At 37.0% G+C, this 26,348-nt stretch overlaps 1 long non-coding RNA gene across 2 annotated transcripts; it reads right to left on the bottom strand.

Moving 5' to 3' along the window:
- Window positions 1-292: 292 nt before the first annotated feature.
- Window positions 293-21,593, bottom strand: LOC135302187 (uncharacterized). 2 transcript variants are annotated; one of them, XR_010363882.1, is made up of 5 exons: window positions 17,506-21,593; window positions 17,163-17,356; window positions 5,297-5,365; window positions 1,472-1,620; window positions 293-462 (listed from the first exon to the last, which is right to left on the bottom strand). It is a non-coding gene; the product is annotated as an uncharacterized LOC135302187 (long non-coding RNA). The 2 variants fall into 2 exon arrangements; XR_010363880.1 differs by having other exon boundaries at window positions 17,163-21,593.
- Window positions 21,594-26,348: the final 4,755 nt, after the last annotated feature.

Raw genomic sequence — 26,348 nt, 5'->3', positions numbered from 1 at the left:
CTAAGCCCATCATGGTCCTTAACTCCCTACAGAGGAGAAATGCCAGTGCAAGCTTGTACCAGGGCTTGGTTCCAGTGTTACTGCTCCTGGGGGGATTCTCCTGCACATCAGAGGATTCTCCTGCACGTCAGAGCAGTGGCTGGCTCTGAGATGTCTGAGCACAGCTCCATCTGGCACGTGTCCCCTTGCACAAGGGACATCACCCTGCCTCTGATGTGGGACAGACCCTGCATGCTGAGCCCTGTGGGAATCCTAAGGGTCAGCAACCAAACCTATAAAAATGTGGGTTTTTTTCTGAGTGAAAAGCTAAAATCACTTAATGCTGAACAAGATAATTGAATTTAAAGTCATCACTTACTTAGTCTTTCCATAATAGCTCTGGATTGATTCTCAGAATAATTTCCCAATTCTTTTCTGTTAATAGAGAAGTACTTCCCCTGTGCCTTCATCACCTTCGTATACCTGCAAAAATATATGCAAGTAAAGGATGCAAATCAAACAATTAATTCCCAGTAATCATTTGGCTGCATCTACCTTTTAATTTAGCTCTAGAAAGGCACTGTCAAGGCAAACATCTCAGCCATCCCTCCTTTCCATACTCCATTTCACCCTGTAGGCTTGGGACTGGATTCCTTTCCTCTGAGCAGCAGGACACCTGATGTTCTCCAACCACAAACAAGATATTCTTATCACGTATTCTTATCAGATATTCTTAGATCACGTGTGAGCCAGCCAAACACAAGCTACCAAACTGCTCTGAGTGCTGCAGGACCAGCAGCATTCCCTCCTTGGCTCTCTGGAGCCTCTGGGTGAGTCTTTGCTAGACAAAGGTGCTGCCTGAGAACTCCTAGAATTTCTCCAAGACTTTTTGGCTTAAAAGAATGTAAGGATGGGTTTGAAAAAGCCATAGATGTTGTTATTGAAGGCAAAAGTTGGTATTAAAATATTCTTAATATTTGGTTCATTTACAAAGGTCTATACTACTGTATAAAAAATTACCAAGTGTAAAGAGTCTTCTTGTTTAGAAGATAGATATTCTAAAGTATGTCAGTTACATGAACCTAATATTCCTTGAATACAGAAGATATTTTGCAAATCTTAACTTCTGTACCTCATAGTTTAGGCTCAGAACAACTATTTCCTTCTCATAATGGTTTTAAGCAGAATGACAGAAGCAATGCAGGGCCAACACAAATTCAGAGCTTTCTCTGTATGAGCCCTGAGCTCCAAATAATATATTTGAATATCAAAATTTAATATAATATAGTATAACATAATATGATATAATATAATATAGCATAATACAATGCAATATAATATAATTTAATATTCTATATTCAAATATAAATGCTGACACCTTTAGATGTTTTATAGATAAGGATTATTGCTGTGCACAGCACTGCCCGTGATAAATGCAATGCTTACACTTAAGCATTTTTAAATTTATTTATTTTTTACTTTTCAGACATACCAAAATGAGAACTGCATTTCAGCTGTGTGCACCCTGTGATGTTATTTTGCACATCTCAGTGCTGAAATGGCTCTGGCTGAAGAACAAGATGTGCTCAGACCCTGATCCAGGATTTTCTGCAGCCCACACGAAAGGACCCAAAGGAATATCTGAAGAGGGAAGTTAGAATTGTTTAAAAAAACCATGCAGAGCACTTGGGGAGTGCTTCATGTAAGCACTAGAGTCAAATCTGGCTGTGTTATTGCCACAACCACCCACATACTGAGAGCTCTGTGGCCTTTATCATCGAACTTAACTAAGCATTCTTTTAAGACAGGGAAAACAAATATTTCTTCTAAGCAATTTCATTTTTCTTTCTACATCTCTATTTTGCCTTCAGATTACAGCATTCAGGAAGAAGAAAATATTAAATAAAATTAATCCATCTACCGCTAGTCAGAGGCTAATATTTTCAGAAAAGTTACAGACTATTTTCTATATCAATGACCACATAGAACAAGTACAGCAAAAATCTAGGTATTTTAAATGTATTTGGTAAATGGTTCAGAAGAAAATTTAAACACTTCAGTCCTTCAAATATGCCTGATCCAGAGCATGACTGTGTTTAAATCCCTTCCTCTAGAGCAAATTCATTTAAAGTAAAACTTGTTTAAGGGACAGTTTTCTGTAAAAGGTGAAATGCACAGCCCAAAACAGGCACACAGATCACACAGAAAGTTTATTCTTCAGAAATAACTATGTATATAAAGTGAAAATTCAAGTTTACAATCTTCCAATCTATTTCAGAACTGGAAGCTATGAGGGTGGGATGCAAACCATTTCTTTGTTGCTTTAAATAAGGGCATACCATGCACAAATCTGTACACACATTTGTGTGTGCAGTTAAGCAGAAAAAGAGAACTCCATTTCCAAATGGAAGTCTTGATTCTTTCAGCTACATGGCCCAAGTTTAACTTTTCAATTGTAATTGATAAGTGTTATTATCAACACCTTATTTGAAGGGAAGGGACTATTTTTGGGCTAAGAACGATTTATTGCTCAGATAAACATCAGCCTCAGAGGCTGTGAGATTTTAGAGGAGCAAGATCTCGGACATAGCTCAGAGTAGTCACAAGTTTTTTCATAACAAGCAAATATATAACTTTCTAATCCAATGGAAAGTTGCCACAAAGTTTATTTTGATTTTCTAACCTTTCACCTTTACTTAATTCTGCTGCACTGTGGATATTTTTATCCAATGGGCTGCTGTTAAATGTACACACACATGTGCTTCTATTATAACTTCTAAACTCTGACCTTACTCCATACTATTGCATTACTACACTAAAAACCCTTCATCTTACCCAATACAGTTTCTCACTTACTTAAGGCATATTCTCACCTACAACTATAGAAACATAAGTTTATGATTTTTCTGCTTAATGTCTGTGTGTTGTATTTTTACATCAACCCAAGCCTCTTCCAGGGCTGCAAATCAAACCCTCCAATATCTGTGAAAGTTCCTGTCTTTCTATTTCCTACAATAAGGAGAATCAGGCCATTGCAGGGAAACTCCAATCAAAATTTAAAGTCAGTACAATAATTTCATTAACGAATCAAAGCCACTTCTTGATGAAGAATGCCAGATAACCAGTGCAGGCCTTGCTACACGAAGATCTACAAGGTTTGGGACTAAACTCTGAAACTTCTGGGTGTTTGGAATTTACCTAAACCTCTTTGTGAAGCTATAAATGCACAGAGTAGTATAAAATTAAAAAAATATATATTACCTAGTTATATTTATCTATCTAGATATACATTGATATACATATACTACCTAGTTATGAACACTATCTATATAGTATAACTATATAATTATTTTTAACGGCACACAAAAGAAGATGCTTTGTGTGGAAATCAGAGCCAAAGCAGCTGATCCCAGAGAGCCAAACCAGGATCCCTATCCTCCAAACCAGGATCTCTGCTCTCCAAAACAGGATCTCTGTTCTCCAGAGCAGGATCCCTGTTCCCTAGAGCAGGATCCCTGTTCCCTAGAGCAGGATCCCTGCTCTCCAATGCAGGATTCCTGTTCTCCAGTGCAGGATCCCTGTTCTCCAGAGCAGGATCCCTGCTCTCCAAAGCAGGATCCCTGTTCTCCAGAGCAGGATCCCTGCTCTCCAAAGCAGGATCCCTGTTCTCCAAAGCAGGATCCTGCTCTCCAAAGCAGGATCCCTGTTCTCCAAAGCAGGATCCTGCTCTCCAAAGCAGGATCCCTGCTCTCCAAAGCAGGATCCCTGTTCTCCAGAGCAGGATCCCTGCTCTCCAAAGCAGGATCCCTGCTCTCCAGTGCAGGATCCCTGTTCCCTAGAGCAGGATCCCTGCTCTCCAATGCAGGATCCCTGCTCTCCAGTGCAGGATCCCTGCTCTCCAGTGCAGGATCCCTGTTCCCTAGAGCAGGATTGCTGTTCTCCAGTGCAGGATCCCTGCTCTCCAATGCAGGATCCCTGTTCTCCAGAGCAGGATCCCTCCTCTCCAGTGCAGGATCCCTGCTCTCCAGTGCAGGATCCCTGTTCTCCAATGCAGGATCCCTGCTCTCCAGTGCAGGATCCCTGCTCTCCAATGCAGGATCCCTGTTCTCCAGAGCAGGATCCCTCCTCTCCAGAGCAGGATCCCTGCTCTCCAGTGCAGGATCCCTGTTCTCCAGAGCAGGATCCCTGCTCTCCAATGCAGGATCCCTGCTCTCCAATGCAGGATCCCTGTACCCTAGAGCAGGATCCCCATTCCCTGCAGACATGAGCTCATGTCTTGGCATTCCAGGGCAGCCCTGGCCCTTCTCACACTCCAGCCTGTGAGAGGATTACAGGGGCTGTGCTGCACAGCACTTATGAGAGGAATGCTCTAGGAGCCCTGCTCCTCCTTTATCTCCCTCTTTCCTGCCCACACCAAAGGCTGCTGCACCTGTGGGATGGTTTGGTCATGTATGATCGAATTAGAGTCACTCTGCACACACACAATGCTCGATTCAGTGGGGTTTGGGATGGAGAGCCAGATGTGTCTGTGCTGGGGAAGTGGTTAGACAAGAATTTACTGGAGGCTGCAGGGGGGGGAATGCACAGTGACATAAACTTTTTACCTTTTTTGTAACATACTAAGGAATAACTGTGAACCAGACAACAATGGTGTAAAGAACAGCCATAAATCAGATGTCAAATTTGCCTCAAAACCCAATAAATAAGCATCCCATTTAGCAGCTCAGCTCACATTTCCTCACCCACCCACTCACCTTTTACTTTATTATTAAACAATTGACCCCAGGTGTTAGCAACCTGAATAATCCTTATTATGGGAGTTTTCTTCATTTTCTATGGAAAAAATTCTCAAGAGAAAGACATTCTGAAAACACACATGTTGAGACTGGTTGTTGCAACATACTAGTCTGATGGAAGACATTTTTATAACTGGATATATAAATTTAGAAAAAAAAATAATTGAAATACAGTGATTAAACGTGAGCATGCACATGATATTCTAAACAAAAGCTATTCAAGCCCTATTCGTGCTGAAGTCAATAGCAGGGCTCTCTTGTGAGCCATAAATAAGTCCAAAAATGTAGCGCTGATGTTTGTGTAAAATACATTTGATGCAATCTGGGATTCTTGTTTATAATGTGATTTTTTTTTCAGCATATTAAAATGTCCCCATCATCAATACCTCAAGAGACCATAGTCCTAAACCAAAACTAAATCATTAGTGTTTTTTGATGGTGGATTTTTCTTATTGATCACTTCAAGCCTTCCGAAGACAAAATGTTCACAGAAACAAAGAAAGAAAATATAAGTTCCCTACCTGCTGAATGCTGAATTTATCTGCTTGCAGGTAATCTCCTTGTACAGTTTTGAGATTAGAAGTCTTCCCCTGACAAAAAAAAAAGAAAAGAAAAATTTTTGACAGAGAGTGTTAAAATTTTTACAAGAATATTCACTCCACACTCAAACCAGGCGTAACACAGAGGTACACTGAGGTAATCACAAAATTAAAAAAAAAAAAATAGCTGTAGGCTTATTTTCTTACTGATTCTTTCAGGAAGACATGAATGTTACAACCTATGTGTGTACTGACAGGTAAATATTTTAGCTTCAGCCAACGGTTCATTCTGTATATGTATAAAGAGTAAACTCTGATTATGGATTGTGTATATTTGTCACCAATATCCAAATATGACAGTGCAGGTCTAATTTCCAGTCTGTTTTGCTATGTAGGTGACACAGTCACATGAAGAAATAATTGAAATGAAATAACCAGATATTTAACTTGCAACATCTGCACTCTCTGTTCCTCAGATGTTCCCAGGCTTGTTCTGATAGGCACCACCACAAATTTCCTTTTTCTCTCTGAAAAGTTTCTGAAAGAAAACACCAAAACTGAGCACCTGTGATTGATTTTAACTCTGAGGAATAACTCACGTCATCAATACTTTACTGCCTGTTACAGCTTAGCTAGAGCATTTTAATCAAAAATACAGAGCTTATCTCCCTTTTCTGAGGGTTCACCACCTGCCTTCTGGAGACTTCACCAGAAACAGCCATCAAACATCACTGCCACATTCTGACCTGCAAAAACTTCTTCTTGTCTTCTCCAGTCCAGAAATGCAGCTTTTTCTTCAAAACAAAGTCTGAAATAATATAGTTTGTGATACAGCAAAATGCCTAATGCCAAAAGGAAAAATTCTGCTTTTAGAGCTAGGCTTTCCTGAAAGAGATAGAGCCAGTGGCAAGTTGGTTTCCTGAGGGATATCCAGGAATTTGGTAGGTGTATAAAAAATGCCCAGTATTCAGTACAATCATTTGCCATAGGAAACAACATGTAAAACTTGGATATTCTCTCTGTGGGAGAAAACAAAATAAGATATAAACAAGAAAAACAAGATTTGGAGTTCTCACTACAGCAATGAAACTGCTGAAAGAACAAAAGCCAGGCTAGGATCAAAGTTAAGACAGCAAATTACAAAACTGCTTCCACAATGTCCATAAAGCCTAAACCCTGAAAAATGCTCCTGTTCCCTTCCCTTGGGCTTGATAAACTCCATAGCAGAACTCCAACACTGTTTTAAGCACTGCAGAGCAAACCTTGTTCTGTAAAATTCACCCTGAATTATTTCAGCTCTCCCACTTCTATCCCCTGGTTAAAGGGGTGTCATAGGTTAAGAAGGGGATACACACACCCACAGCTAAAGTGCTATTAATCAAAGAATTCATAGAATATCTATCCGTAAAAGGAAGGTTGATTACAGGACAGGTTAAAAGACTGTATTTTCCAGATGTATTAAGATGTTTGGGGAATACCATAGAACTCCAAGCAATTCTTTTAATGTTCTGGGAAAACATTTGGGGCAGTACTCTTTAATTTCATAGAATTTAATTTTCCAAAAGTAAATTAATTGTGTGTGAATATATATGTGTGTGTGTGAGTGTGTGTATAATGTCTTGCTCACTGACTATTAAACTAGTTAGTGAAATGAACTGACAACTTTTATATATTTTAACAACTTCAAGAGAAAAATTATTACAAACCTTCTCTACGCCCTCCTCTCAAATTACTTCCATAAATGTATCCCATGCAAAACCATAACAGGAATGCAGCCTAATTTTGAACAAATTCACCTCAGAATTTGTATGATGTTACCAAACAGAACCAAGTTATGAGACCATATTCATACTGAAACATCCTCTGGTTACAAATCCTGCAATGGTTTTGTGGTTGTGGGACACCCTGGCTCATACCTACAGCTACAGAAGATCCCTGTTCTGCTTTGCGTGTAAGAGAGGTGTCTCCAGAGCTTTAGGTACTGCTTGCAATTCACCACTCTGATGCCTTACGTTTCAGCTTTTCTATTTCTCACATTCTGTGCTGCTTTAGTGTGTGGGTCTGGGCTTCACATGAGGGCATGGTGAGCTCTGTGCACAGAGCAGGGAGACAAAACAATTCCTGCTCCAGCTGGGCACCAAGGACAAATGATCCAAATCTCAGCCCAAGAGCACAAACCCTGTGGGCTGCAGAGAGAAAAACAAGCAGGATGGGACTGCAGGGGCTGCAGCTGGAACTGGACACTGAACTGCAATGTGCACATGGAGCAGAGCTGAGCCCAGGGAGAGACCCCGGCAGCGCTCGTGCATTTTGGGGCCATTTGGGTTCATCTTGGGTGCAGCCCTGGCTGGGCTCTGGTGCTGCCCAAGGTGCATCCATGGAGGAGATCCTTGGAATGAATCCCTGCTTTGTTCTGTAGCTCTGCCCAGCCTCTGCTCTGGGGCAGCCTGCACAAGGCATCAACTCAACCTTCCCACCTGAGCAATCAAATTTCAGTAATTGCAGGAGGAGCTGAGTTGGTGTCACACCTCTCAGATTTTTCCTCACAAACCCACAGAACTACAGGAATTTGCAGTTCCAGGTTGGGGAGGACACACAATTCAGTGAGTAACTTCTATACAGAAATTAATTTCTACTATAGATGCATGGTTATGTTTTTATTTCTCCAAAGAATGAGGCATAATCATATGCAAAACCACAATTTAGAGGAGCAAATGCAAGGAATAAACACAGTTTTCCTCCCCCTTTATCTTGCATTTTATAGGCAATCACATAAATCACCACTAATTATACGCTTACAATGATCTTTAATAACTGGAAAAAACACATTCATTACTTCCACAATTTGTAATTTACAATCTCTGTATTCACAGAAAAATGACATAAATTCAAATTAAAAAAACAAAGCCAGAGCTCTTTAACTTCCAGAGAAGTTGTATGTATTAGCTATACATTGCTTTCATTATATTTAGCATATGTTCTTCTGGTTTTAATGAAAATATTTTCAATACTTTTATACATATATCACACCATATTTTCATTATAAGAATATGCATAAGAGTATATATAAAATAAGAATATATATAATATATATACATAATAAGAATATTTTATATATATTATATATTATATTGTATTCTATTGTATATATTATATATAATAGTATATATGAGTATATTACATTATATAGATAATAAATATATATTTATATATTTTTTATATTTATATATGTATGTATATATTCTTGAAGAATTGGGAAGGACAAGAGAATGCTTCAAATCAAGGAAGAATAGAAGAGATTTAAATACAGGGAAAATCATCACTGCCATGCTTCCAAATATCAAGCTTACCCTAGGTGTCCTCAGAACAAAATAAAGGAGCCTTTGCAGTGGGCAATGCTTCCATCTGAACACAGTAACCATGTAGCTCCTGTTTAGAATTTACATTTTTGCAAATATAGCTGATCATGCTAACTGTGTGATCCCCACCATCCCAATGTTCCATTTTGTAAACCACTACGAAATGCTGATGGAATTGGCCTCCAGAAAGGGCAAACATCAGCAGGCTGCTCAAAAGAGGGGCACTTACAAAATAAAATAAAAAAAACCCCAGCCCAAATGCTTTCAAAACATTTTTCTGCAGAACTTTCAGGATTCAGAATTGCAGTCTTACCAGTCACAGCCCAGTTACATAAGTGAAGCATAGGAGCACACCTAAGGAGCTATGTTCTCCTCACATAAAAATCTGATTGTTATTAGGAAGTGTGAGCTTTACATTTACAAACACAAAATACTGGGACCACAGAGTGCTTGAACTGGTGCCTCCAGCTGTCCTTGGTTCCTCAATTCATTTCTCATGAGTAATTGTGCATCTAACTCAAAGGAAATTAGATTACATATGCCATTAGTTTTAATGGCTCAGGAGAAATAACTGGGGTAGATTGTGCATGGCAGCTAAGGAGTTATGGCTGTGGATTGGGTGGGCAGCCACACAATTTCACTGCAGAGGGAAAACACAAAACACACAGAACATGCTCACACACACAACCATGTTCACACCAGCAAGGCACCCATGAAGTCCTGAACTGCCTGAGATTTTCCAGTTTTATTCACCCCACAATTTTTTTTAAAGGACAGCATCACATATATAGAAGGGAAGTCTTTTGCCACTGCTGGAACAGATTGTTCTTTATTACTACATTATTTTACCTTATTCTATTCCCTTATAAGTAAAATATATCAATCAAAAAACCACAAAACCTAGATTCCTGCATATCAAAAAGAATATGAACATTGTCATCAACCCAGCCCAGCCCAGCTGTTGCTGGCACTGACCCTTGCCAAAAAACAAAGGTAACAGGACTCAAGGATAACATGCAAAAGTGACTTCTGGAATTTCATTAAGTACTTGGAAGGGAAAAAAATGTAATGAGCCTTGTGATGGAATCCTGTTGTTTATCTATTTTATGCATGGGTATTTTTGTAATGTTTTATTTTCATCTTAATTGAGCCACTGTTATTTTTACTTGAAATAAAATATCTGTACTCTTTTTGAAGACAAAGCTTTAAGCCTTTTTTTTTCACTATGGCTTTCTTTCCTAAGCCTGTGGGAAAAAACAAATATAAAAAAAAAGAAGTTTCAGAGGTTGGTGTTGATACAGCAGCATTACAGTATTTTGCTATAATTTTCTTTCCTAATTTTATACAGTGTCAAAGTTGACTTCCTTCCATTAATCTCATTTACTTCAGCCTGTAGGGATTCCTAGATGATTTTATCAATTTTTGAGTCATCAATTCTTAAATTATAGAAATAATGCCAATGATTCTTTCCATGTGAATCACCTTTTCTATTAATGTATTTAATTTGTTATCACCATATCAATTTCCTTAATTTCAATAGGTTTCTCTGGGCTTCTATGATTAATGTCCAGCCTTAATCACACTCAAAAATTTTATATCACTTATGCATTTTTCTTTTTCAGGATGTTTTGTATCATTTTTTGCAAATAAAAGCAGACATTTTTACTTGATGTCTGTAAAATGTAAAAATGTAAAAATACATTTTTAGAATTACAAAGAGGGAGTATTGGTGAACTTAAATACTTGTTTTTACAAGTATTTGCACTGATGCACACATGCAAACACATACCCAAAACTGTACCAAAAGTAATGCAGAGCTTTAGGGTATAACTTTAACTTTTTGCCATCTTAAAATCATCTCCTGTTTCCTGAGTTCTCTCAAACATTTCCTCTGTGGAACATACAGGAGAATTTATATTTTAGGTATTAGAGTTATTTCAGGACTTTGCACCATTGGATATTGAACGTGAAAATACAGTGGGTGCTCTTCAATGAGATTATTTGATTTTCTTATAGCAAAAAAAAGGTGAAAATAATAGAAATATTACTTATGAGGAGATCTGGCAGAGAACTTTGTAACATCTGATGTGGATATTAAAGTTTAATATAACTTTTCAAATGAATAGTCTAAAGGAATAGTTCAACTTCAATGATAGATTTTCCTGAAAAAGAAATCCAAAAAGATGACCGACATTTAAAGACTTTTCTTGGAATACTTTGACAATTTTTCTTCAGTTAAACATGTCCATTATAGTAGCAGGAATATTTTCCTAAAGTTCCTTTTTGGTGTTTTTGTTCCTTATGTAGGAGGTCATTCCATTAGGAAACCTTCCAAGTGACCCAAAGGAGATATATTAAAATGTAGTAATACAATACCCCTGGACTATTTTACATAATAAGAATTTTTTTCCAACTCCCAGATGTTGCTAAAGGACAGGAAAAAAAAGACCTGTAAAATTCTTCATCATGAATCTTTTTTTTTCCTGCAAATCCCTTTTTTTCCCCCCTTTCAAAAGCAATTCTGAATAGAGGTAAAAGAAGACAAAACTTGACCTTTTGTGATCCCAGCATTAATAGGTCTGTTCATAATTCAATCTGTGTGTGTGTAGAAGCATCCATGTGGAAACATGCAGGCCTGAGAGACATAAAGCCTTTCCCTTTAAACATTATCTGACCCTATGAGTCTTATTCACAAAAGAAGGCTTACGTACGCATAAGTTGAAAAAAAATGCTTGCTTTCTTTGTGCCACAGAGAGCCTACACATTTTACTCCTCATTCTCCAGGAAAACTCATCATGGAAGTGACACTTGTACAGGAGCTGGGTGGGGAATGGTAAAAGAGGGGAATGGTAAAAGAGGGGAATGGTAAAAGAGCACAACGTAGCAAAACAAAAAAAAAAGCCCCCAAAACAACCTAACACATGCAAAGAATAAACTTCTTTTCTCGTTAAAAACATAGAAGGGTCATCTCCTCTGCTGGCATGTGGCAGGGTAAGGGCAGGGATGGGAGAGGAGTTTGCAGCCTTGCAAAGCTCCACCTGAGGAGAGCAGCCTGCTTTTCTTGCTACTCTAGGGCTATTTCTTGCTACTCTGAGGTTATTTTATTTTCTCCTTCCGTAACTCACCCAGGTGAGGGATGCCTGTGTCACTTTATATATATATATATCTGCATATATATTGAAGAATTGGGAAGGACAAGAGAATGCTTCAAACCAAGGAAGAATAGAAGAGATCTAAATACAGGGAAAATCATCACTGCCAGGCTTTCAAATATCAAGCTTACCCTAGGTGTCCTCAGAACAAAATAAAGGACCCTTTCCAGTGGGCAATGCTTCCCACTATATTATATATAATATAGTCACTTGTATATGACTATACTGTATATAGTATAAGTCACTTGTGCCTGGATTGATGAATATTTATAATAGCTGGTTTCTAATTGCACAGATTCTAATGATGGTGATTCTGCACTGGTTTCAAGGCAATCCTGCCAGCTCTGCTGATGCTGCTGTAAATCCCCAGCAAACAGGAGGACCAGGTATTTGTGTTGTGTCAGTGCATGGGGTCCATCTGTTATTACCAGCATCCATTCATGCCTCTCCTGTTTAGACTGGCTCTGCAAAGTCAGCTGTCACTTTTAATGCTCAGCTACCCCGAGCCCCTCATGTTATCAGAGATTGCTCTGAGCCACCCTGCTCTGAACCTGTCAATTGCCACCTGAACAAGGGGCAGGGGACACCCAATTGTCAGAGCAGCAGTAAGAGTTTCCACTGAGAGGAACAAACCCTCAGCTGCTGCAGATCAGCCAGGCTTCAGCAGCTGCAGTATTGATTTATGCCACGAGCTGAGCTCAGCAGCTGTAATTATTTTCTAAACAAGGCAAAACAAACACCATTGGGAATCATGGGGAAGACTTTTCTTAATGAGTAATGAGTGAAGTCATGATGACATTCCCACCAGTTTCCAGCATTTTCCCTCCCAGTAGAGGGGAATAACTGTCCTGATTTTGAAAATCACATCGTGCACCTATCTGCAGCTCCATGTGCCCAAATAGTTTCAAAATACAGCTTTAACAGCACTCAGCTTCTAGAATCTCACAGGAGAAAGGCTAAGGGATGAAAGAAATGGACTTTCTTGGCCCTTCATTGCTTTAATTGTAAAAAAGAAACAATACTATGTCATTAGGTAATGAAAAACCAGAAAAAAACCAACATCACAAGTAAGGCTGCAACAGTGCCACAATTCATTATTTACCGTGGGTTCAAATGTTCAGATTCAGCCCTTTTTAAAATGAAAAATATTTAATATGAAAAATATAATGTAGCCCAGTGATACCAATTATGTTAACAATTAGTCATTGGTTAAATGTATAAATGGTTAGTGAATAAAAATCCAATCTGGGATTGATTAAATATATCTACATTTTATTGGAATACATATGATAATTAATATGCCCTCTAGTGTGATCAACACCTTCTGTTTTAATTACAAGAAGTTGTTGAGTTAGAAAAATTACAAAAATAGGGACTATTTAAAGCTTGATCATTTAATGTGGAAACACTACCAAGTTTGTATGCAGGCTAATGTCAAGTGACATTGAAATTAATATCCACACTGAAGGACAAGTGAAATATTGACAACTGGCATAGTTATTCAAAAGAAAAATTCTCTGGGCAATGGATGTTGTAATTGCAAAAAGAATCAGAGAGCTGTGAGTACCTGTAGGATCATATTTACAGGAAAATGGACATGTACTGAATGAACCAGCCTCACCTTCTGGAACTAAAGAACAAGGTCATCCTTGGGGATAAAAAAGCTGATGTAGAGAAGAAAGAAGTAGAAAAGTTGTTAACAGACAAAGGGGTGTCAACCCAAGTAAAATGACTCTTACAGCATCTACCAATTGGATAAATAAAAAGATGCCTGCTTGCCTTGTGGACAAAGCAGAGATATTATTGTTGCAGTTAGTAATGAAAGAATGGGATTATTTTTGGGTTAAGAATGATTTATTATTCAGTAAAACATTAGTCTTAGAGGCTGTGAGATTTTAAAGGAATTACCTCTTAGCTATAGCTTAAAAGTAGTCACAAGTTTCTTTGATACAAGGTAATATAGAACTTTCTAATTTAATAGACAGTTACTATAGGGTTTATTTGGTTTTTAATTTATTTATTTTTACTTACTTTTGCAGTACTGCAGGTACTTTAATGGGCTTCTAACTCATAGGTACATGTTTCTATTACAATTTTTAAATTCTTAGTTACTTTATACAAGTGTACTCTTACATTATAAACTCTTCACTATCTGATTAATACAATTTTTCACTTAAGGTATATTTTTACTTATAATATAGAAACATAAGTGTATTATTTTTCTGTTTAATGCCTGTGTATTGTATTTTTATATCAATCTAAGCTTCTTCTAAGGTCATAGATTCAATCTTTTAGTGTCTGTGGAAGTTTCTGGTGTTTTGATTCTCACATGGAGCTACCAATCAAACAATGTGTGGCTGTGCAGACCAAGGTAAGAAGTAAATATACATGTTTACAAGCACAATAAACAGCTTCTGCTGGACTCACATTGAATCTGCAGAGTCCTTTGTCTCCTCAAGTGCCCTGCACCCAGCACCCACTGCCCAGCTCAGAGGGGCTGCTCCCTTCCTGCGGGTCACTCCTGGCTGTCCTCAGGGCAGAGCTGCCCAGGGGAGAGCAGATCCCTGCCCAGACTCTCAGAGTCACAGAGCAGCTGGGCTGGGAAAGACCTCTGAGGTCACCGAGTCCAGCCCATGACCCATCACCACCTGGTCACCCAGCCCATGGCACTGAGTCATGTCGAGTTTTATAAATATTTTTTTTTTTAAATTTTATTTTTTCTGCCAGGGTGGGGGTTAAATGTGTGAGATGGTATTTCTTGTTTGGACTCAGATGTTTATTGGTTCTTACCACTCACAAACCCTGAGTTCTGCAGCACTTCACTCTAACAAGGTAAAAGTGGAGCTGTATCTGCCTCTCCACAAGGCCTTTTAAGGATAAACTGTACAACTGAGAAATGACACCTAAATTATTTTTACTTTTAACCCAATAACCAACCACACAGTGTGGACTTTTTTATCCAGTTACACAAAACCACCCAAACCCATGGAAAAGGTGAAGAAGAAGGTGAAGAAGAAGGAGCAGCCTCCACCCTAAAACCTCCATCTTGCTTTATATATATTACTGTATTCTAAACCTTTAAACTCTGAGTTTCCCACCGTGTGATATCACACACTTCTATTCAAACTCCACACCCACAATCCCAGTTCTGTCATTCCATTTTGGAAGCCTTCTCCATGGCCTCAGGTCAATGCAGTGTTCTCTTGGGGGTCAGTGCCTGCCAGCACAGAAAGTCTGAAATTCTCACTAACCAGGGCTCCAACAGAGTGCAGCATCCAGCCTTTCCTTAAACACCTGCAGGGATGGTGATTCCAGCACCTCCCTGCTGAAGGCAGTCCCTTCCAATGCCCAGTCACCCCTTCTGTAAGAAATTCTTCCTAAAGGAATTCCAAGGGATGTGTGACCCACATGAGGTGTTTGGGCACTGGGTGGAGGCAGTACCTGGCACCACCTCCCTGGTTTTTAGTTGGCCAGAAGCCTTTTGGAGGAGAGCTAAAATACTCTGCTCGAGTTAGTGTATGACCTGAATGGCTTTTGCATATAATTCTCAACATCATATTAAATCAAATGGATTCGTATGTGTAGGTTATCAATTTACGTGCTCCAAAGAGAAAATTTGGTGTCTCTAAATGAATAATATTTATTGGAGTAGCTAAAAATAATATTTCTTGGGAATAAATATCAATAATATATATTTTATAAATTTATATAAAAAATTAATTGCAATATACAATTATATATTTATAATATTTTTGTGACCTCTAATAATAATATTTACTGGAAATAAACATCAATAATATATTTATATATTAATGTGAATATAAATATAATTAATGAATAATAATAATAATAATAATGATAATGATAATAATGATAATAATAATAATAATAATAATAATAGTATTCAGTGGAAAATCTAGAACCAAAAACATTTTTAATATTTTGCCCACAATACATATTTCTCTCCTCATCTACATGAATTTCGTTGCTCTGTTTTTATTTTCATGGCCTTCTAAACATTTCAAGGGTGGTTCAGGGCAATATTTTGGTAATGGTCATAATTAATATTGTTTGTCTTCTACTTCCATATTTCTGGTAATAAGTGATTGGTCCATAAAAACTAATTGGTTTGGTACACTCCTTGTAGTAGGCAGAGATAAAATTGCCAAGTACGTGGAACTGGAAAAGCAATTCCTGCTGACCTCAGGCAGATAATTTAGAAATTCTGCCAAAGTAATGAGATCAGGATTGAGGTGTACATGTGATGTTTAGTGAGTCTGTTTTATTTAAAAAAATTTTGATGTATTAGAAATTAGTAAATAATGAGAAGTATTATTACTGAGACAAGCTAACCTCAATTATTAATTACTGGTGGAGAAGTAAAATATCATTGATATAATTCTTTAAATATTTTTAATTATTCCAAGAAATGGAATAATATCCATTAATATACATTTACAGGTAGCATTCTGATAATATGCATGTATTAATAAAATCATATCTGAAGGGCTTATTTCTTTTTGCCATCAAGAAACTTACTCTGAAATAATTCTTCACTTTTAACTGCCATCAATTTTGTATTAATATTTCATTTGTAGAATCTGCTGACAACTTCCCAGCATGAGATATTGTAAGAAAAATGTTTGATTTAATAGCTTTTCATTATAATATTTCCTGCATAATCTTATTATTAGCTTACTGAATCTTGACATTATAAACTACATTTTCCCCCTAAAAGACAAGAACAGAGTTTAATGTTTGTAATTAAAGCAGCAGCACAGTTCTAACAAAAGCAAAGATCTACCTAAATTCTTAACTGAATACTAAATATTTTGCTCGGTTGAAAAATCTCTTCTAAAAATTGGTTTACAAGCAAGAGCAACCATATATTAGAAAAACAAAGAAAATTTGAAGAAAATGTCCTTTTCCTTTAGAAATGTTCAGAATTGATAAAAAGTATGACCTACACCCCAACCCCTTTGGATTATCTGAGAAAAAAACACTGCAGTCAGGGAGGTTCTCTCTCAGGGAAGGATGAATCCTTCCTCTACCTGGGCTTGGATGACACCAAACAAATCTAGAGCAACTAAATTGGAATATATTGAGTTTTTACATCATTTAAAGATTCCTACCCAGTCACTGATTGTTTTATTTTTATCCTTTTCCAAGCACATGGGCAGAAAGAGGGCTGGCAGGGATAAGGAAGGAGAGGACACAATCTTTACTCTACATTTTCATCATGAAAATAAAGGCGGTGAAAATCTGTGCAAGCAAAAGGGTCATGAAATTAATTTCCATTCTGCCACAGTGAGGGAAGAAGAATGAAATTGCACTTACCAAAATTCTCTTTGGGGGCACAATCAGTGGCTCTGCTCTGCTTCTTACACTGAACTGGGAGCTAGGTGCTTTTACTTCCTTTTTCATCAGTGTTAGAGATCAGCAGAAGTCAATCTGTGGTTGTTAGGCATGGATCTTCATCCCACCACTCAATTTTTGATTTTTCATGGAGGTAATTGGAGCTGGAAGTCAAACTTCAATATGGTTTTACACAGAAAAGGCCAGAAAAGAGAAGAAAGTTCAAGTCTATGTCAGACCACTCAATATGGAGCTAGGAAGACAAAGGAAGAGAACAAAATTGGGGGTAAAGTGCAAGAATTGTCTCCAAAGAAAAAAGGCTTACCTTCAGAGGCCTTCCAGAATATGAATAATTGTTCTATAAAAATTATTCATAATAGTCGCCATTCATCATAAATTCATTTACTTTAATAAGAACTGAAGTTTTCCCTGCCAGCCAGTATTGACGCTGACTTTACAAGGTATTTGGTTATTTCTGATAAGAATAATTAAAATTATTAATAGAACAGTAATAATAATTAGAATATTTTATAAGCTAAGGAGAGACTAAATTCAAAATAGAGTCACATACATATAGTACAGGAGACTTTTGTTTGATATATATATATATTATATAATATATAATATCATATTATGGTGTGTGATTAAGTTATTGATCTTGCCCTTTCTCTCTTGGAGAAATTACCTCTTACATCAGTGGAGCACAACGCCCCACAGAAAAAGAAGGAAATCTGAAGATTCAGAAATGTGGAACCTGAAATTGTTTTTGGCAATTACTTTACTGGGTCATTAAGAAGGAGAGTGGTACGAAATCGTCCAGATTTTACATGGAGATCACCGTGAGCTTCAATGCCAAAAAATAACTTTTCAGGCCTTCGAATACAGTCTTTATGGTCTTCTTTTCCTCTTATTTGTCAACAAAAATGCTGTATGTAATTCACTTACTTCCTCTGGCTTTAAACACAACTCTTCTGCTATCACTGAAAGAACACCTAATGATTTTTTCCTCCTAAAAGCAAACTCCAGCTGATTAATGAATAATGACATACTACAGACACAGGGATTAAAAACTCATAAGAAGAATTTTCATATAAATGCATATGGCACTTTCTTATACATTTTCATAGAAGCATTTTGAAGTGCTTGCTCTTTTTTTGCATCAAATAGAAAATGGATATCTTTTAAAGGTTATTTGAGTTCCTTGGCTTGCAAAGTAATTAACAAAAGCCACACCTTTTCAGAACGAATAATCTAAAAACTTCACATATTCCAAATAAGTTTTGAAAGTGGTGGAAACTGGTGAAAGTTATTTTAAAGTAGTGAAAGCTATGCCTAAGTTAAATGCACTAGACATGAGGTTAAAAAGAAAATTGAACCATGCTTGTTGTGACAGTAGTCAGCAGTTTTGTGGGGGTTGTATAAAACTCCCAGTTTCCAGCTCCTTGAGGGGTTTAAATGCACTTTTTTGGTTTAAATTCACTTTTTAAATGCACTTGTGCCCTACCTATGGTGGGATTGGCCTCCCAGGTGCATTTTCCTCTCTGAGCAGTGGCAGGTTTTTGCCTTCCCAAGGCACCAGGAGCAGCTAGGTTTATTAAAGTTAAAGACAATAGACGCACATAAATATATAGATTGGCAGAATTTAAAATGCAAATTCCAAAGGCATGAAGAATTAAAGATAGCCTGTCCTTTTGTTTCAACAATTTTGAACGTAGCATCAGTTTGGAAATTTGCATGTGGGCTAGTTGTGTCTGCATCTGTAGGCATCCAAGAACTCACATTTAGAGAAAATTTAGAGAAAATCGTAAGCAAAAATTTGCTAAGATAAACCATAAAAATGTACATAAATACTTCATCTTCCTTACCAAATTTTCTCTACTTTTCTTTATGCGTATACCTTCTGAAATTGTTGTGCTAATTGTAGACTACAAAGAACACTATATATTGGTCTTGAGCATTTCAGCTTAATTGTTCTCTGTATAGCTCAGAGCAAGAGAACCACAAACATCTGAAAAAATGAACAATTTTATTAACAGGTAACATAAATCATCAGTTACTGACTCCAATGAAAACATCTACCATCCCAAAGTTTTAAACCACCCAGAGCATTCAGCTAAGAAACGAGTGGCAAGTGAAGCAAGTGGTAAATGGAACCTCTGGAAATCATTGCTAAAACTGATTCTAAATATGAGAAAATGCCTGGCAAAGGAGCTAAGACCTTTGCTATGACAAATTCTAAAAGAACTCTTAAAGATTTCAGAGCACAAAGATCTGAACTTTCATGCACAAGTAAAAATAAAGTAAACCATCTTCAAAGAAAAATGAAACAAAAGTTTAAGCCAAAAGAGTTGATTTCAGTCACAGTTCTTTGAAATCACACACTGCATCCTCACTTCTCTGTAGTGAAAAAGGAGGACACAAACCTAGTGCCCTGCTTTCTCAGCATATGCTGAATTTTATTCTTCTATCACTGCTAAATAGGACTGTTGTGACTCAATAATATTTCAACTGTTGGCGCATTTCATAGAAAATATTTATTTCTCCAGCCCAATGACTGTAACTTATCCCACAAATTGGCATAAATATCTTCCAAAGACCAGGCTCTGACTGTCCTTGTGTGGTTGTGTGCACAACACCTGAAGCTGCAGGTCAGACAAAAGCCTGAGAGCCACACAGAGCTGCTGTTCCCAGATTTTCTGGAAGCCTCAGGTGGTGAAGCCTTGAGTCCAGGTTTGGACGTTATTATTGTTGCTGTTAGTAATGAAGGGATGGGATTATTTTTAAGATAAGAACGATTTATTGCTCAGATAAACATCAGTCTCAGAGGCTGAGATTTTGGAGGAGCAAGCAGTCAGTCATAGCTCAGAGTAGTCCCAAATTCTTTGTTACAAGGCAGTATAGAACTTACTAGCCCAATGGGCAGTTGCCACAGGGTGTATTTTGTTTTTCTAGCCTATTACCTTTACTTAATTCTGCTGCACTCTGGGTACTCTTATCCAATGGGCTTTTAACTCACAGGCATACATAGTATAACTTCTAAACTCCCAACCTACTCCATACTATTATATTACTACACTATAAACTTTTCACCATCTTACTTATCCAGTTTCTCACTTACTTAAGACGTATTCTTACTTACAACTCTAGAAACATAAGTTTATGATTTTTCTGCTTAATGTCTGTATATTGTATTTTTACAACAATCCAAGCTTCTTCCAGGGCTGCAGATCAAACCCTCCAATATCTGTGGAATTTTCTGTTTTTTTCCCTCAATTAAATGAGCAAAAAGCCACCAACTCCAGCAGGCAGCAGAGCTGAGGGTCTGTGCCAGGACATTCAGGCACACAGGGGGAGGCACCACTCGATTGTCAGAGGGGATGCGTTGAGATCACAGAAACCCTGACGCAGCTCAGGGTCCTCACAAAAGGCTACAGAAGCTACACACAAGAATAGCTCTTCCTTTTCCTCCCCCAGGCCCCCACAACCAGCTGAAAATGATGCTGCTCCCAGCTCCTGGTCTCCACCCCCAAGCCTGATAAACAGAAGTTAGAGATAACAAGAAAGGCATTCATTTCTGCAGCAAACTTCTGCTCTACACAGGATCTTTTAGAGAAAATAGTCTTTGCTTTGCTTATACATCCTCTCTCCAAAATTATGCTAATACCTGGTGTTCATAGGAAAATGGAAAAGAGCAGAGAAACATTGTTAATTTTTCCCCTTGCAGCTCTTTTTTTAAAAATAAATCTTTGATAATTTTAACTGAGTTCTATCAAGGCTTAGTGAACATCTGAATATCCTATTGTGATTTTCTAAACTGATATTTACTCAGAGAACCTTAGGGCTCTCTAATAATAATATTAAATCAAGTTAATATTATTAATTTTGTAAAACAGCTCTATCTGGGCAATTAGGTGGGAACTGGTGAACTGTCTGTACTGACACTCCAAGATGGAGACAAATTATGTCAGGAAAAATACATTTAAAAAGAAAAAAGAAGTGTGATAAGAAAAAATATTTTGGGGGGAAACAAATATTGAGAGTGAAAAGAATGAAGGTAAAAGAAATGCATACACAAAAGTCAGAAACAATACAAATTAGTAAAATCAAGGTGTGACAAGATAAACTCAAATTAGAATTAAAAAAAAAATCAAGATTCAAGGCTAATACATTAGAAATCCACAGTTTACACTTTCCCAGTTTTTTAAGTCAGAAATAGAAACACAGAAACCTATGCAACCCAAACCCCAACACTTCTTCCATCTTGTAAGGAACACAAGGAATAGTCACATGTACACAAGGGCTGTGATAGCTCACTTCCTTCTGACTTCTCATTTCTACAGAATTGATGTGAAGCTGCAGCAAAACGCTCACATCTTCCATTCTGTGTGCCATGGCTAACACAACATCCCAAATAAAAACCTGGGGAATCACTGTGGCAATAGCTCCATTAATTAATTCCATTTAAATTTGTATGTTTTTATGTCAGCAAAATGCATTGGAAAACACCTTCAGCAATATGTTAATGAGTCCCTGACTGCTTGTGATGTGTAACCAACAAATTGCAGGGCTCATTGGAACTCTGCATCCCCTCTTGGCAATATTAAATTCTTCCTACAATGCACCTATGGGGTATTTACAGCATATTTTTAAAGTAATATGCCTTAGTATTCAAATTAGTGAAAAAGAAACAAAGCACTTGTTTGCTTATTAAAGATAACCCATAATAATTAAAGATATAAAGTTGATTTTCTTTAAAATAAAATTCTGTGTATATACATATATGGAGAATTAACATACTGAGCACATAAACCCTCCCATAAATTGTATATTACAAAAATATGCAAAAGTTAAAAGCTCAATTAATAGTTATTAAAGTACTTGTTTAGTTTGACCATAGACATTAAAGTATCAGAATAACATATTTTTACATGTTACTTTAAGAACTGGTGCCAAAAGGAAATGTCGAAACAAAAAAAAATCATGCCTAATGATTAATTTTTAGAAGTCATTATTTGTAACCAAACAGCAAACAGGTACTGTAAATACCTTTACAATTATGCTTTTTATGTAGATCAATAGAAATAATACTGTTTAACCAAAATTCTCTGACACTCAACCTTCATATCTGTGTCGACAAGATTCTCCAATGGTTTGTTACCATACAAAAGAGTGGGACAAATTACTTATTTATATATACAAAACATGCTTATAAAGGCCAGCTGCAGGTATTTTTTGGAAAGTGCATTTTAATAAGGTCCTATTCAGTGGGGGAACAAATGGGGAAAAAGTAGTTTGCACTACAGAGTTTAGTGCAAGAGCTTTCTCTTTTTCTAACAACGAAATCAATCATTTGTCCAGACTGTGGGGAGTCAGAGTTAGTTACTGAAAAGAGCTCCATATATAAACAAGTCAATAACTCATTGTGTGTTATTGTTGGACTGAAGAAGTCTGCTTTCAAAAAGCTGCCCCTGCTTCTCTGAGAATGAATGTCACTGTATTCAGAGAGGGAGAGAGGGGCCTTTTGTTTCTAGCTATTGCTAGCTGCCATTTATGTATGGGAAAAGGGATGTGGCTGCTGGTTGTCCCAGGAAAGCCACAGCATCACCTCCAGCAGCCCTGCCCCGCACTCTGCTTTTGTACACGCACTTCTGGCAGGGAATTCACACGTCTCACCGAGCTCCTGAGACCTCTGGGAGGGAATATTGTGGATATTGTTGGCATTTTACAGAGATAAAGTGGCCAAGAGCTGGAGGAAATAACATCCTCATGGGCTTTGTTTTATCTGTGACAGTGTAAGGAATGCCATTAAACTCTAAACATAATTAACTCTCTATATATAATAACTCTACATATATCATTAACTCTAAATATAATTAACTTTCTCTCTATATATATATTATAACTCTATATATCTATAATTAACTCTAAATATAATTAGTCCTAAGGCTCTCTGAGTAAATATCAGTTTAGGAAATCAGTTTGAGGAACTCAAGAGCACATAAGTGAACTTTCACATGTCTTTGTACTACGTCATGCTTTTTCTAAAAAAGGGAATAAGCCCACAGTTGCTGAATCACCTCAATTCCGAGTTGCAGGAAAAAAAAAAGGCAGCATTTAAATGTTACTTTTGTTCACCTAGTTAAGCTGAGGGTGAGAACCCTTATCCTTCAGCCCAATCAGTTAAAATAATTTCTCACCTTTGAGATTTAACCATAAAATTGGAGGTCCTATAAACAATATTATTATTCCACAAGGGAATGCAGGGAGTTACATTCATAGTCTAGGTTGGACTCTTCTTAAAAAGAAAAAGCTTCACTAATTTTAAAGTAATTCCATTTCAATTTAAAAACAAGACTCAATGTATTCTTTACACTGACACAGAAATCAAAATTTCTTTTCCGTTGAGCCTAATGAAACTGGAGAATAAAGCCATGATCTCTGCATCATCCTGTGGAATTAGCACAGGTTCACACAGGAAATAAGCTTCATCCTTGTTCCAAAATATTTCCAATACTCCCTTAGACTACAGAGCATTTCTTCAAGAGTAAAGAAATGTAGCAGCATTTTCCCACCAAAACCCCGTGATGAACATTCAATAAATTTTAGAAGGCAGATCAATAGGGAAAGCCCAACAGGAAAAGCTCATCAATAGAGTTTCAGAGTGTAAAATCATGATTGCACTGTAAAATCCCAGCTATTACAGAGATTTGCAGCTGAGACCACTGCACTTGTTCTGGGTTTTGGGAGTTCACTGCTCTCCAGCTGTGTCTCTCTTGCCTTGGAGCCTCTGTGGGGCTACGGGTTACAGTACACTGGAAATGTCATTTGTGGTTTGAAAATTGTAATTTTTAGGAGATTTTATCATCAGAATCAGCTACATTTTTAGGTGTTCCTTATGTCTCTTAAAGAGTAATGAAATTCTGAATATAAGGGAAAGCAGGTGACCTCCAGGGTGAAAATAACCCCTGAGGAACTCAGAGAACATGTGGGAAGTGAATCTTATAAAAGTAACAGCTGCTGAAGTTGAGGGTGAATTTAAAAGCTTTGTTAAAACCCAGACTCATTACAGTTCTTCTGAGTAAAACCACAGAGACTGGACTTCCACCTCAGCAGTGCTCTGAGAAAAACCTGCCTGCACAGGAGGGCTGACAATTAAACATCAGCTCAGGATTCAGAAACTCAGCCAGGGGCTCTGAGCTGAGTTCACCTGCACAAGTGAGAGGCAAGCAGCAAAAGAACCTTCCAGCAAGTCCAGCTATGCCTTTTCCCCTTCAATTTTATTTATTTTGTGGATTTTGAGATGCTATTGAGGTCATGGACACTCTGCAGCCCAAAGCACTTAAACAGGAGAAATTTTGACCCAACACTGAGTGAAGATCAAGTGAATCTGTCAAAATAAACCCAGAGTAGCTGAGCACATACATGAAGGAAAGAGGTTATTAACTATTATATTATGTATATTCAAATAATCTAATATTAACTTATTACATTTAACTACAAAATGGCAAACATTTAATCTCAAATACATCACACGTCAGAAAAAATTCCTGAAGTTAAAAAAGCAATTAATTCACAGCTATGGAGGCTGACTGACAACAATAACTCAGCATTTAAGTCCCAGAATATTTTCAAGCATTTCAGTTTGGTTTTAAAAAAAAGAATATTGTGAACTGGAGGGAAATATAGAAGCTGGCTGAATTAAAAAGGAATTAGTAAGTGCACACTACTTTAATATTCCTGGAGTCATGCAAAGTCTTTCTGAATTTGTAAGTTTGACAAAAAATAATTAAGGAATAACAACTTATTACAACTTTATACGTATTACTTTAAGAACTGGTGCCAAAAGAAAATGTCTCAATAAAAAAAATCATGCCTATTAATTTTCAGAATTCATTATTTGTTGCACAAGGAAATATCTTGCACAATTAAGTGAAATAACTGTATTTAATGAAGTGGCCAAGCAATACTAGAAAAAAATACATAAACTCCATAATACAAGACATATAGATATTTAGGAAATATACATACATAGATATTTAGGAACATAAATATTTAGGAAAAAAAACAAACTTGGAGCAGACATTCTAAAAATGTATTTGCTTTGAATGGAACAGATACTGTCATTAAAGGCATTCCAGATAAGAAACCTGCCTGATGTGAATAGTTTCCCTTATGAAAACAAAAAGAAAATTATAAAACATTTCAGTTACACAAACATTCTAAGTGCTGCTTCTTAATGCTATCAATTCTCTTCATAGAGAAATATTCAGATTAGAATTCCCTCATGAACAACAAACTGAGTCTATTTATTTTCCTATGACAAAAAATAAAGCAATGAAGGTAAAGAAAAGGCTAAAAATTGGATATTACACAGAGAGAAACTGATTGTTCAAGCACATAGCAATTAGTAATGAATCAGTTTCCCTTCTCTCTCTTGTTTCACCAAGAAAAGGGACACTAATAAATATTATTTTTCATGGCTGCTTTACTTGCTTTATTAAAATGCCAACTTATTAATTAACTGCTTAGGACAAGATCCACCTGTAAACTTATTTGTACTGCAGAGAATTATTTACAAAGGATGAAAACACAGCCAGGTAATGAAATAATAACTAAATGGTGGGGATAAACAAAGCCTGGCTGGTGAAACTCAATACTCAAAACTCAATTCTTTTATTTCTTGTAAGCAATTAGCAAATTATGTTGTTGAGTTTTAGCCTCTCCTACTCCTCTGTTCCCGTGATTCCTTTTGTTCTAGGAGGAAGACACCAAAGACAATTCCCTGTGAAAGCACAGCTCTCCAAAAGGCACTTTCAAAGTGGTTTTGGTTGTTTTTATTGCTTCAGTAGTAACCTACAACACCCTGCAGACTTAGTTGGTGATTTCAGATTGAGCAGGATAATTATCAATATTTGATGGGAGCCATCCAAAGGTACTGAAATAGAATTACCCTTCTCTGAAAAGGAAATGTTTGCCTCAATAAAGGGATTGCCATTTCCCACTTAAAGACTTTCTCAGGTAAATCAAACACCAAAGGCAGTGAATGATAATCACATAAAGGACTGAGATAGAATTAAATAAAGCAAGAAGTCCTTGAGTCAAATCAGAGATAATTCCCTGGCCAAACACTTTTAGCGTGCTCTGCATGAGCATGTCTTTTTCAAATAC

This window comes from Passer domesticus, chromosome 6, assembly GCF_036417665.1.
Source record: "Passer domesticus isolate bPasDom1 chromosome 6, bPasDom1.hap1, whole genome shotgun sequence".
NCBI lineage: Eukaryota > Metazoa > Chordata > Aves > Passeriformes > Passeridae > Passer > Passer domesticus.
Note: the sequence above shows the minus strand (reverse complement) of the source record. Positions and strands in the feature narration are given on the sequence as shown.